The sequence below is a fragment of the Triturus cristatus genome, chromosome 3_2, assembly GCF_964204655.1.
Source record: "Triturus cristatus chromosome 3_2, aTriCri1.1, whole genome shotgun sequence".
Taxonomy (NCBI): Eukaryota; Metazoa; Chordata; class Amphibia; order Caudata; family Salamandridae; genus Triturus; species Triturus cristatus.
In genome coordinates this window covers 979788145-979801494 of record NC_140584.1, presented here as the reverse complement: position 1 = coordinate 979801494, position 13350 = coordinate 979788145, and the positions used below count along the sequence as shown (strand labels likewise).

At 44.0% G+C, this 13350-nt stretch overlaps 1 protein-coding gene across 3 annotated transcripts in view; it reads left to right on the top strand.

Annotated features, from left to right (window-relative positions):
• Positions 1 to 13350, top strand: part of CAMKK1 (calcium/calmodulin dependent protein kinase kinase 1) — a 1170789-nt gene that overhangs the window by 699793 nt on the left and 457646 nt on the right. The gene's annotated exons all lie outside the window — the stretch shown is intronic.

Genomic DNA, 13350 nt, shown 5'->3' with positions numbered 1-13350 from the left:
TCAGGTTTTGCAGGCCATCTTTCGGTCACCCCCTCTCCCTGGCGTGCCTTTGAGCCCCACAGAGGGGGTAGGGACTCAGATTGGGCATTCGCCAGCGGGTTCATCCTTGGCACCAATCGAGTGCTCTGACTCCGGTTCCGGAGTCGCTGCAACGTCGGGACACGGCCCAGAGGGGCATCCCAGTCAGACATCCGGCCACAGTCCACCTGCTGTGTCACCGCACAGTCCTGTGGGGCTCCCTGCGCTGATGTCGGATGCAGCGGGGAGCTTGACTCCGAGTCGACGCCAATCCTTCCCGCAGTCTCCCATCTCAGTGGAGGTCGAGTCGACACCAGCACGACGGCGGGCGGCAGACGGTGGAGTCCCCTTGGGCATTCGTTGATGTTGATACGACACCGTCTGTTTGTTCCTTCATCCTAGGGCTCACAGGCTGGTAGTCTCAGCCTTGCTACCTTCCTCCCCACCCCCGTTACTTACACTTCCTTTCTTGATGTTTGGAGTCGTGTGACCGCCATGTCTTTGCGTCCACGAGCTCGGGCCTTCGGTCCTTGAACACGTCTTGCGTGTTTGCACAAGCTGCCTTTGCCCTTTGGGACTCGGTCGAGCGCCTCCTTCTTTCTCTTTCGGAGGGCCCTCAGACAGACCTGGATCGGTTACTTCACGATGGTCGGGAACTGGCCCAATTTTCCATTGGGTCAGCCAAGGACACCCCTCAATGTGAGTCAGGCTTTGGCCAGGTCAGTTGCTCTACATCGCCATGCCTGGCTGCGCGATGGCAGTTTCCCTGAAAATGTTCAGGAGAGTCTGCGGGATTTGCCCTTTGATGGTGCCACCCTTTTTGACAGTCATGCTGACTCAGCGGTCCAACGTCTTTTGTCTGGGTTTCCATGATTTCAGTTTTTTCTAGTCCTGGTGGCTGACTTCTACTTTTGGTTGCAGTAGTCACTGCTTTTTCTGGTATCTGTCTATGGATTCACGCTGGTATTTCCCAGACGGACTGTAGGCTAGTCATCTGTTTTAGCCTTTATTTGGTACAGCTAGTCAGCTATTTCTGCCTTTACTTTTAAGTCCTCTGTCTAAAGAGGTGTCCCTTGCCTTTTATAGGGATGTGACATACCCTATGTGGGGTATTCGTTGGGTATCATGTAGCCGCTCTTCCTTGCGTAGGATGTTTCTTCAGTACTCCAGGGACTGTCTTCTCGGAACGGTGTAGATCCTTTTGGTAGACTTCCGCAAAGTTGTCTTAGGATGGTTATCTTCTACCCCGCTGGGGAATTTTCCTTTGGTTCATACTGTAGGCTTCACACTCTCCCTACTGTTGTAGGATCTCTCCTCTGGTGTGACCGGTAGGATTGGCGTGGCTCTCTTTGGCGCTTATGTCTTTGTATTTTATGGTTGGTCCATAACACTCTCCTGCCTCTATGGATGCAGACTTCTCCAGAGTATTGTTGAGGTTCTGCCACACCTGGCTCACCCCGGCGTTTTCACGTTTCCATTCTGTTTTTTCAGGCTTTTCGCTGTTCTTCTACCCCTTTTTTGCCTGAGTTGGCTTTCTTGAACGTAAGCAAGTGTCCCTTGTGGGCTTATTATTCTGTTCCGCTCTGGAACAGTCTCTGTTCCTTGTTCAGTGCTGACACGATATGTGAGTGCACACTGGGTATGTTCACAGTTACAGGGTGCCTGCGGTACATCTGCGCCACAGCCTTGGCTGCGTTCTATTCTTTTGGTATGGTCTACTCTTCAATCTCTGGTGTTGGGAAGTGCTTAGGCCTCTCTCTGGTTTTGCCTCTCAGCAGTGGTGTCTACACCAGACACGTCACTGCTGCACGTTGTCTTGGGCCCCTATTTTCCTCTGCACTTCCCAGGCAGGGCCTCAAGTCCCTCTGTTCATTGCCACGCCGGGGCTCAGGTCCCTCTGCCCCTGGCCTCTGCCTATGTTATCTGTGAAGTATTCTTGTTCAGCATACTTATTGTCATTGTACAGTATCTGCCTATGGTTACATATATATACATTTCTGACTATGTATGTGTATTACTGTGTTTTGACATAAGTTATTTCCTGCTATGGTTCACATCGGTGCTGTTGGTATCAGTTGTGCGGCCTCCTATATTTGTGTAGAGCATGCTCTCCTTGTCTTTAATTGTTTCCCAAAAAACCAAATGTCAGTTACTACTCATGAAGTTAGACCTTATAACAACACACAAATTCATTGGACAGCGGCTTATAATCAAAATAATAAAAGGACCAAAAAGAGAGTGTCATATTAAAATACAAACGTCGGCCATCGTAAAATGTCACTGTAGTGCATTGCAGATATATACCTTATATAGATCTGTTTTGTTCTGACTGGGGTACGACAATACAATAACAGTTCATTGTTAATCTAATGCAATCATTGTTACACCCCATATACTGATACATTACAGACCCATTGCGGGTCAAATTGAATCAATTTTCAAGCCAGCATTCCTTAATTTCTCCATTCATTAAATTATGCCCTAGATGGGCTAAATCACATTGGCAAAAAGTCATCTATCAACCATCTTTGAGTGTCACTGTTATCGAATGGACTTATGCTGGTCACAACAATTGCAATAGCAAAATCAAATTACCACAATATCTTAAGGCTTAATATGCAAAAATATTTCAATTAAATTTGTAAAGCCTACAGACAGATTGCGCCCTGAATGGGCCCCTAATACACTAGAGTGTGTCCGCCATGCCTGGAACAACAATTAGCGGCCTATACTTTCAGCCAATATATGACCAAAGTTCTTCCTCGCTGTTCATACCCCAGGGAGTGCGGGTTCTCAGCTCAACTATATACCTTGCTTCCAGTTGTCTAAAAAGTATGACTCGATCACCCCCTCTCTCTTTCAATGGGACCTAATCCAGACAGAAGTAACGTAATTGGTTACTCTTCGCACTATGGATTTCAGAAAAATGTCTTGCTACTGGGTATGAATTGGCACGATTGGTGATTGCCCGTGCGTGTTCCAATATGCTTTATTTTTCTGAATGGATTGTACTTCCAATATACTGGAGACCACATGGACACACCAAGCAGTACACTACAAAGTTTGAATTGCAGTTAAGAAGTTTATTGGTGCAACGTCTAGCTTTTTTCCCTGGGACCAGATAATCTCTGACCTTGGTACTATTCCTGCACTCCTTGCAGGCAGTGCAAGGAAAGAAACCTGTAATTGACTCTTTGGTTGAAAGTTCATCCACAAAATGGCTCTGAATTAAAATATCCTTAAATTATGCATTTTTTCTGCAGGTTATGTCAGGTCTATTAGGCAATAACCGCCCAATCACACTATCTGTCTGGAGTACACTCCAGCTTTTATGGACCAGGTCCCTGATCCTTTATGATTCGGCCGAGAAGCTGAGTATCAGCCTAATGGTTGTTGTGTCATCATCAGTGTTCACGTTGTTGGCCAGTTTGCGGGTTAGTGGCTCCTGTCTATCTTTCAAGGGAACCTTTTCTGCGGTACCCTGCACCCCTATATCTGAATCTATTGAGAGATTCCCTTTCAGCCTTAAAATCTTCGGAAAGGGAGCAATTACATTTAAATCTCAAAAGTTTCCCGTTGGGGATGCTGTTAATTAAACTGCGTGGGTGCTGACTTTGTGAATGTAGTACTGTGCTGCCTGCCGTGGGTTTCCCATACAATCTCGTACACAATTTCGAGTCTGCTACAATGACTAAAAGATCTAAAATGGCAATTTCCTTATTAATGGTATTGCTTGTGATACTTAAGTTTAAATCATTCGCATTTAAGATTTGAATGTATTCTCCAGCCTCTGCAAGTGTTCCTCTCCAGACAATAAAGAGATCATCGATGTATCTCGCCCAAAGGGCTACCTTTTCTACCCAGAACTCATTGTCGTCTGCCCATGCCACGTGCTTCTCCCACCAGCCTACGAAAAGATTTGCATAGCTAGGGGCGAAGCACGTGTCCATGGCAGTTCATTGCATCTGCAAATACAGTTGACCTGCAAACAGGAGAATGTTGTTAAGGAAGAATTCCACAATCTGGAGCAACATTCTACTGTGTGCTTGATGTTTAAGTGGTCTAGTTTTCAGAAAAGATTCAAGATCCACTAAACCCCATAAGTGAACAATACAAGTATAAAGACTGGTGATGTCCAAGGTGATCAGCAGGAAATCTTCTTCCCAACGGATATTCTGTATTAACCGTATAAATATATATATGTATGTATATATGTGTCTATATGTCTATAAGTCATGAGATATACATACAGTGAGAAAGCCCACACACTAGGCTTTTCCTAGCTGTAGTTTTAGCCCCAGCTACTCTCTCTCTCTCTCTCTCTCTCCCTCTCTCTGTCATAGGAGCGAGCCTTATGTGTGTGCCCGGCTTTTGCCAGTGTCCTTTAACCATTGTACCTCAGGGTACATTTGGCCATTTGCCTACTTGGTGATGCGTCCGTCTCTTTTTGCCGACGCATATGTGCTGTTGATGCTACATTTCATTGGGCTTTTGCATATGTGTGGTGTGGTTCTCATGGTCCACGCTATCTACTTCTGTGTTACCCTCTCATCCACATGCATGTATCTCCTGGGGGTCATGGTTCTGTAAATCTATACATGGTGACATTTGTCCCTCCACATGTCATTTTTAGCATCCACGGTGGTGCTTGCACAGTTTGTGCACTCTGACTCTGCCATACTGTTTTTGTTCCTTCTCTGGGACTTTATCTTTTGCAGATCATTGGAATCCTGTTCTCAGTTTAACTTGTTCTTGTAGAAGTTATGGTATTTCTTCCGTTGTGCACTGGCCATTCTGGGTCTGTGATTTCCTTTCGTCCCTGCCTGGACGAGAGAGGTCTCATACCGTCCTCTTGACGGGTTGTGGTGCTGGTGCTTCCATTTGTTAAGGCTCCCTGTTTCAGTCAATATTATTGACGGATTAGTTTGTTTTTGGAACTTGGTGGGTTTCAGTTGCAGGCCCTCCTCCAATGGAATATAGCTTTGGTATCTATTCTAAGTTAAGACATCTGTGGCTAGATGTCTCTATCAGATGAATCGAGTTACTTACCTTCAGTAATTATGTATTTGGTAGAGACACAGTCAAGCCGCAGATTCCTTAACGCCCGCCCATCCTTCCTGCTCTGCGAGCGCCTTTTCAGGTTGGGTTCTACCCACCGGTCTCTTGACCGGTGACCTTTGTCTCCCTGCGGGGTGGTCTACTACACCTCTTTCCTAGGTCAGGATGTCTCATTCTGTTTTGTCTGTTGCTTCTCCACCTCTTCTCGTGATTGGGTGGTGGGTTCATATGTCTTTCCACGTATTTACACCCTGGTTTTTCCAGTGTGGAGATTGGTCATGTCCTTCTTCCCTTCCTCCCCCCTGATTTATTTTGTGTCTGTTACTCTGGGGTCTATTTGACCATGCTACAGTCAATTGGTCATTAATGGGAGTATGGCTGCACATTCTCTGTTGTTGCTGATATGTGACCTATTGCATTCAGTCAATTTGTTACAGTCTTGTTGTCCATTACAATGGCATGCCTGTGGTGGCAGACTGCTTGTCGTTTATCATTACTTTCATTTCCATCGCTGTTTTGCCCCATAGGAGGGTATGATTCTTTGCTTCTGTGAGGTGGGTACTCTGCTCTCTACCTTCAGTCCCTTACAGTATGGAGTGCTCCGTCACTCTCATGCATGGTGATGTTTCTCATCATTTTAATATTTATTGTCTTTATTTCAAAGATTTTGATCTTTTTTGGCACACTGTTCCCACACTCTCACAATTTTAGTCTTGGCTCTGCGTGTGGCGCACCGGGAGGGACTTATGGGGCTCCACTGGCGTCATGTCCGTGGACGATGTCAGAGCGGAGCCATGCAGCGCCGTCCCCCAGAGCGCAGAGGTACTACTGAAAAAATCTCCAGATCCAGACTGACGCCTGGGGGATATTCTAAGTTAAGGAATCTGTGGCAAGACTGTGTCTCTACGAGCTACATCGTCACCAAAGGTAAGTAACTAGTTATTTTTGTCTAAAGAGAAGCTGTGAATAAGTAAGTCTACATTTAAAGCATAATCCATGCATTCATAAACATTTAATCATTTGTATAGTATAGTGTGTAATGATGGTGAAATGTATAGACATGGTGTACACATTAATATAAAACTAATTAATACATTTATTAATCAAGAGCCTAGAGTACTGCCTTCTCGCCTGATTAAGCCATAGAAGTTTTAAGATCAAATACAGAGATCAAATATGAGATCCAAAAATAAGCTCCTGCAGGGCCACTCCCCCACATAAACATTACTAGTGAGATGGAGGGTTGAATATTAAAACACTGTGAGGTCACAGTTCAATAGTGTGTGGTGGCACACATTGTTCAGAAATGTGAGTGTGGTGGCAAAGGGTGACTACATAAACTCCTCCGAGCTCTCCTTGGACCTTGGGCTAAAGGATATAACACCCTCTCGCCCTCTGCCAAGAATAGAGGAGGAACATTGTCAACCCTCAACTTGAGCTCTTCCTATAGCACTGCGGTCAAATTACCCAGTAAATTTGGGACCAAATCTGTGAGAATCAGAGAAAACGCTCCCAAGTCAGTCAAGCCCTCCCTTAGACCCTCATTGCAAGTTGCAGGGTAATCCTGGAGTTCGCAGGCAAAACCAGAGTAGTCAAAGGTTGAACAGTAACTAGTTGCATAATAGCATCATGTAAAGTTATTGCACTCAAGCCATGGGAGTCGTTTAAACCTTTGTAAGTCTGCTATGTACATTTACGTCTTGCTGTCTTTGCTTGAGTGAGTCTACTTTGACTCACAATGATCATATATTTGTTATTGGTACAGCTTGGCCAGTGTCTGCATAGAGTCTGAGCCAGTTAACGAGAAGTCGCTGTAATTCCACTGGGGGTGTAAAATGTTACTGTATGACTACACATGTGAACACATTCCAGTAGAAAAAAAACTCTTCCCACATCCATATGCCTGGTTTGCTCCTCTGTCTTATGAAAAATGTCACATGACATAGTTCTATCCAAAGTACAACACAGCCCACAAGCACATTGATTACGCTTTTTTTCAAGGTTTTTGGGAACCTGCCAGACGAGAGTTGCTGTCTAACAGATGGACAAAAATGTTCTGTTTCAAATAGAACATAACTTACATGTTTCTCGTGTAATCTGTGAAATGGGCAGTCAATACGTGTCTTTTTTTCATTCTCTGACATCATTATAAATGTTGGCTCTTGATACGAGGCATTTCCAAGAGAGACCACTACAACGCTCTACATTTACAAATTGGCAGTAAGAATATTATCAATGGAGTAAAGAATAATGATTTTCTTGCTACCAATAATATTTGCAGATGATAAAATACATATTTGATAAAAAAACAACAGGTGACTATATTATAGCCAAAATCTCACTTCAACTGATATTTCAGGGAACTTAACATAAATGTGCGTAATAGTCACCTTCGCTAGGTGATGGAGTAACAATAGCTGTAAGTTGACGCAGTGGCCGACTCTTGTGTACGGCCCAATTGATCCTCCTGTCGGGCTTATTGTCAAATTTGGGAGAACGCGCTGGTATTCTATTTTCTGGAGACTTTATCAGGAGTCAAACTAGTGTTCTGCTTTCCCACCCACAAAGAAGTCAGCATCATGTTTGGGTCCCACTACTGACAGCTTCTGGTGCTTGGGGACCTCATGTTGCCAGTATTTTAAAAGGTGCATCTTAGAAGTAGTGCAGAGAGCGTGGGCTTCGGTTTGCCCACTTCATCTGTTTTTTTTGTGGGGGGGTGTCATGATTTGCTATGAAGACTGTTTCATTTTGTAGATGGTTCCATTGCCCCTTTTGTGTTCACATTGGAGTAATGGTGCTCAAGAATTCTGTTTGCTTTGAAGAAGCAGCATGGAGCGTGGCTTGTGTTTCAGAGTCAGTATGTGTTCTTTGATATGTTGCTTTACTGACATGATGCAGTTCTAAATGCTCTTCCATGGCTTTTCCGTTTAGGAAGTAGTCACAGGCTGTTTACCTGTGCACATTAATTTGTGTAACCTCGCAGTCCTGATAACATATTGATGGATTACCAGCTTCTTTTTGTTCACAAAGTAAAGAAGTGCACAAGAATATGCTTTCTTACAAGATGCACTGATAATACTGGTCCATTGTCAAAAGTATTTATAATGCAATATTTTGCTGATTGGGCCTTTAAAGTAGTCATTTAATACACAAACTCCATCCTTTGACTCCTTTTTATAATGCTCCCATTTGAGGGTCCGGCTGAATTCTGCTCAGGCAGTATGCCCAACGTAGGGCACCAGCTCCCAGACTCCATGTCATTGCAGCCCAAGAGTTTACTTCATTATAGTAGTTTTGTCTCGGATAGCTGTGAGCAACACACACAGAGTAGACCAGCTCTTGACCAAATGCTTTCTCTCACAAAAGACATATTGGCTTTGTATGTGCATCTTAAGTGGTTTTGTTTTCATTGTCCTTGGGGAAAATATTTTCCTCATGAAGGACTCTTTCCCCCAAACCACTACCTGTCCTGTGGGTGTTCCATTCACCTTTCCACCCTGCTCTTTGTTAGGGGGCCGTAGACAAGTTTGTTAATACTCCAAACATGTACGTTTTTGAGTGTGCACAAACTCACATGGCCTTCCTGCACTGGAATACCCAATCTCCACTCCTGGAAGAAGATTTACTCACATGAAAATCTTTGTGTGTACATCTGTTTACTAAAGCAGAACTATTTTTTAAGAATTGTATGAAGTGGTTTATGTCTTGTCAAAAAGGCTATCTGTGCATGTAAGCCAAGCACAACAATAAAGAAACTTGTGGATCTGACTTCTATTTTTGTAAGGCTGAGTTCAAGGGAAAAATGAGCCACATTATTTTCAGTGTCACTAAGTCAGCCTCTCAGATGTTGGACATACTCTACAATCAGTCGAAACCCTAACATTCTTTAGGGATATTGATTTATGTAGCTGCCGAAACTAAATCAGTTCTACTAGCATCTCCCTGTAACAGTTAACATGGAGGCTAAGAACCTTAGCTGGGGCTCTCTACATGTCGTGAGATGGCGAGGACAGGGGCTTCCAATTCATTATGCTGAATTCGGATGACAACTAAACTTGACATGTAGTTAGTTGTTGTGATGCACCTGGTTCAATTTTGTTTAGACTAGGCTCATGTAATAAGTAATATTTAATGATGGTAAGACAACACCAGTAATTGTGGAAGTTGTCTTGCTGTTCATGTCTACAGTAGAGCTTGTCGTTGTTAATTTTGACCAGAGAGAGATGGGCAATAAATAAACCTGCGAGTAATTGAAACACTTCAGTCTTCAGCGTTATCCAGGCGGCGGGAGTCTATGGTACAATCAGATTATTAAGTGAGATTTACATCATAGATTCTGAAGTGCGGTGTAATCCAATTTCGTGTGTGCAATAAGGACATTGCATGACGCTCTTAAGTGAATAATCAGGTTGTCAAAGGAATCATCGTGTTAAACAGGAGAAGCCGCCTCTCTGTGCACGTACAGCAGAGACAGCATTTCATTTGCATGTGTAGAGCTGATGCGCACAGAGCAACATTTATTCGGCCTTTCTCACTATTCTGGAGCCGGGAAACCCTTCCCACCCCATGAATCTGGCCGTCTGCATTTGCTTAAAATGCTCGAATGACGTTCGTGTTCACATTGTAAACTTTGACTTCATTTCCCAAAATTGTATTTTTCTCCACCAGTCTTTCCTCGAGCTCTGCGCTACCGTCTTTCCAAAGCTTTCTAGTATTAGAAATATGTTTACATGACTAGCAAGGCTCTCTCACTGTGACAGCGCTCTCCCAATGGAGAGCTCACCTGATCTGGGACTAAACCTGCTCCCCCTGGTGTCCATCAGGACTTCCCCAACCCTGTTCTAATCTAGGAAAGCCACGCCTCTTTGCAGAACACTACTCCATAGTGCAGTGCTTGTCTACCTCTGCTCCTAGAATCCAGCTACCGCTCCTATCCCCCATTTAGAAGCGTAACGCAAAATGTTGGGGCCCCCTGGAGAGTGTGAAGAGGGGCCCCTAGGTGTCCCATAACTCTTAGCTATTTCTTGGCTTTTGGGCTGAACAGTGACGCCTAAAAGTCTCTTCCCCACTGAAGGTCAGGTGCCCACCTGCACCGCAGGGGCTTGAGCTGTGCCCCTGCACCGGTTGACTGTACCTTTGTATTTGATGATGTTCAGCTCTCTGATGCCCGTCAGCTAGGTTTGTGTTTTTCAGTTACCACATCCTTATATACACACTTCTCTTCACTGCATTTTTAGATTCTTTATGAGATGGGAATTCTGACAAAAAAACAAATGAATCACAACCTCCGTACTTGTTTGTAAAATTTGAATAATTTTCTTTTTGCGTAAATGTTGAAATTTCAGAAAAAAGACAACATTTAGGAAAACTATGCAAGACACAAATCAGGATTTTAAAGCAATATTTTAGCATTACGTGCATCCTTGTGTCCATTTTTCAATACAAGGATTAATTTCACACTAAAAATACTGAAAAAAAAGCAAGTGATGCAAGCAACAGCCGTCTCATTGTGTTTGTATGCATTTCTCCCATACTGCTGCAATAAGATGTCTACCCGCACAGACTTGAAAAATGTTGGGAATTTCACCGAACAATCTGTTAGACCTGGCATCCTTGGCATGGTTCTCCCCTAACCTTTTGTCTTCAATCCTCCTTAGGACTCTGTGCACTTTACCACTGCTAACCAGTGATAAAGTGCTTGTGCTCTCTCCTTAGAAACATAGTAGGACTGGATTGCACCAATTTTGGCATATTTAATTTTCTTTACTTAAAAGCTACTTGTAAAGTAGTACTACATGCAGGGCCGGACTGGGAACCAAACCTGGCCCTGGCAAAGTGCTCGGCCGCCCCCTGCAGGGTGGTGGGGGTGCCACCGAGCTCTTTGCCAGGGCCGGTTTTCGGCCGATTTTGTTACAGGGCAGATTTTGCAGCTATGCTGCAAAAACGGCCCTGTAACAAAAATGGCCACCAGGGTCCCAAAACCGGCCCCCACCCGTGCCGCTCACCGGGGGATTGCCCGGGGCCCGCTACGGCCAGTCCGGCCCTGACTACATGTACCTAAGGGCCTGTAAATGAAAAATACTACTAGTGGGCCTGTATTACTGATTGTGCTACCCACTTAAATAGCCCTTTTAAACATGTCTCAGGCTGCCATTGCATTATAAACTGTCATTTTGACCTTGCAAAATAAGCCCCTTACTAAGCCCAAACCTTCCTTATTAATATATGTGAGTCAACCCTAGGGTAGGCCCTGGACAGACCAGAGTGCAGGGTGCAGGGTGCTGAGTATTTAAAGATTTGGATAGGTACTTTTTAGTTTTACACATCCTGGTAGCGATAGCGAATGACATTGGAGTTACCTCAGTACATTTAATAAGAGAAAATCTCCAACTGGGAGCAGTTAACCAGTTTATGTTTGGTGTCTTTGGAAATGTCATGAAAAATCCTCTCTCATGATAAAGTCATTTTTTAAATAACAATTTTGGCTTTTTAGTGGCTGCTGCCTGTCTCTGAGTCACATTACTGGGTGCAGCTGACAGTTTGGCTTTGTGTTTTCCTCCTAGAAATAGGGAGCTTAGGTGTGCCTGGATGGGCCATCACTGGCAGGATGGAGGGCAGAGCTGGGCACAGGCTAGGTCCTACTGCCACACAAAGGGCTGTATACCCCCTGTAGTTAGTCTGGAGACAGGACAGGAAAGGCTGTGGACTTCAAAGGGAAACCTCTAGAAGCTTCTCCTACTTCAAAGGAAGCCAAGGTATAAATATTGTACTACAGACACCAATTCTTGAATACACTTCTGTATCTGGAGATATTCTGCCAGGAAGAAGCCCAACTGCTCGAGGCATCCTCAATGCTGGACTTCACATCGCAAGCCCTCTTCGAGGACGAAGCAGGACCTTGCATCACAGCTTCTTAGATCCAAGTATCACTTCAGCTGCATGATGCATCCTCGACGCAGGACCTCGCAGCGCTCCGCAACCAGGACTTAAGGTACTCTTGTTCAGTGGGTCTAACTGGGTCCCTGTAGTCGGCCCACACTCTATCGCGGTCGGCCTGAGCTTTTACTTTGTCCCGGTCCAGCGCAACCAGATATCCAGAGGTAGTGCTTTGTGGTTTTTGGCACTATTTTCACTGAAATCTTTAAAATTGCATATCCCTGGTTCTTCTGATTGGATTTTTGTTGTTTTGGTCTTGTTTTGTTTATTAAATGTCACTCTATATTTCTAAATTGGTATGCGTTTGTCCTTGCATTGTGTTATCACTTTATCACTGTTGGAAGTGCTGTATAAATATTTTACATATTGGTTCTAAGTTAAGCCTGAGGGCTCTGTGCCAAGCTAGCAAAGGGTTGAGCACAGAATTTGGGGTTTGCTTGTGCCTCATCCTGGCAAGGTTTGTGGTTGCTGTTTGACTAGGGTTTCACCCCCCTAAACCTGTTACCCTATTTCTCACACAACCATAATGTGAAATGCTGGAAATTATGCAAGATTACGCCCATGTGATAAGACCTTTGCCCGGTCTCAAACTGAGTTATGTAGAGAGCGATTGAATCGGAACTCTTCAAGACATTAAACATCCTGTGTTGACTAATGCTTCTGTTTAAAAAAAAAAGAATGCCTTCCGCCTGCTGTGTTCACACTCTAAACTATGTGTTGTAAACTGTAAACACTAGCAATAACTATTTTAATCTTTCTGTGCAGGTGCACTGTTTGCAGTCGATCTTTGTACTGCGGTTTGTTCAGTTTAGAATGAAATCTTTAGGACAGAGGCATTGAAAACTGACAAGGAACAAACAGCCTCATGCATCAAGCCAAAATCCAGTTGGTAAAATACCGAATCGCTAAAAACACCCGTTAGCGAATTAAAAATACCTATTTCCAATGCATGAACCCAAAATGTGAGCAAATAACGAATCGCTAAAAAAAATCGGTAAAATACCGAATCGCAATTAACCAAACAGCAAAATTACCGAATCGCAAAAGACCCAATTAGCAGATACCGAAATCACAATTAGCTCCCGGAAAGTGCTAATGGCAAATAACGAATCGCACCCCAATGCAACAACAGTCGGTAATACCGAAAATTCCAAAATTCGCTATTTTGCTTGAGCTAAATAAGGGGAATCAGAACCTGGAGATAAAGTTAAAATAAATAAAAATTTGAATACCAAAAAAAGATTCCACATGTGCAACTGATTGTGGCAATCACCAAACCCTTAAATGTGGCCCAGGAGACCCTGTTGGCTACCACAAAATGGCTGCCCTCTATGTGCT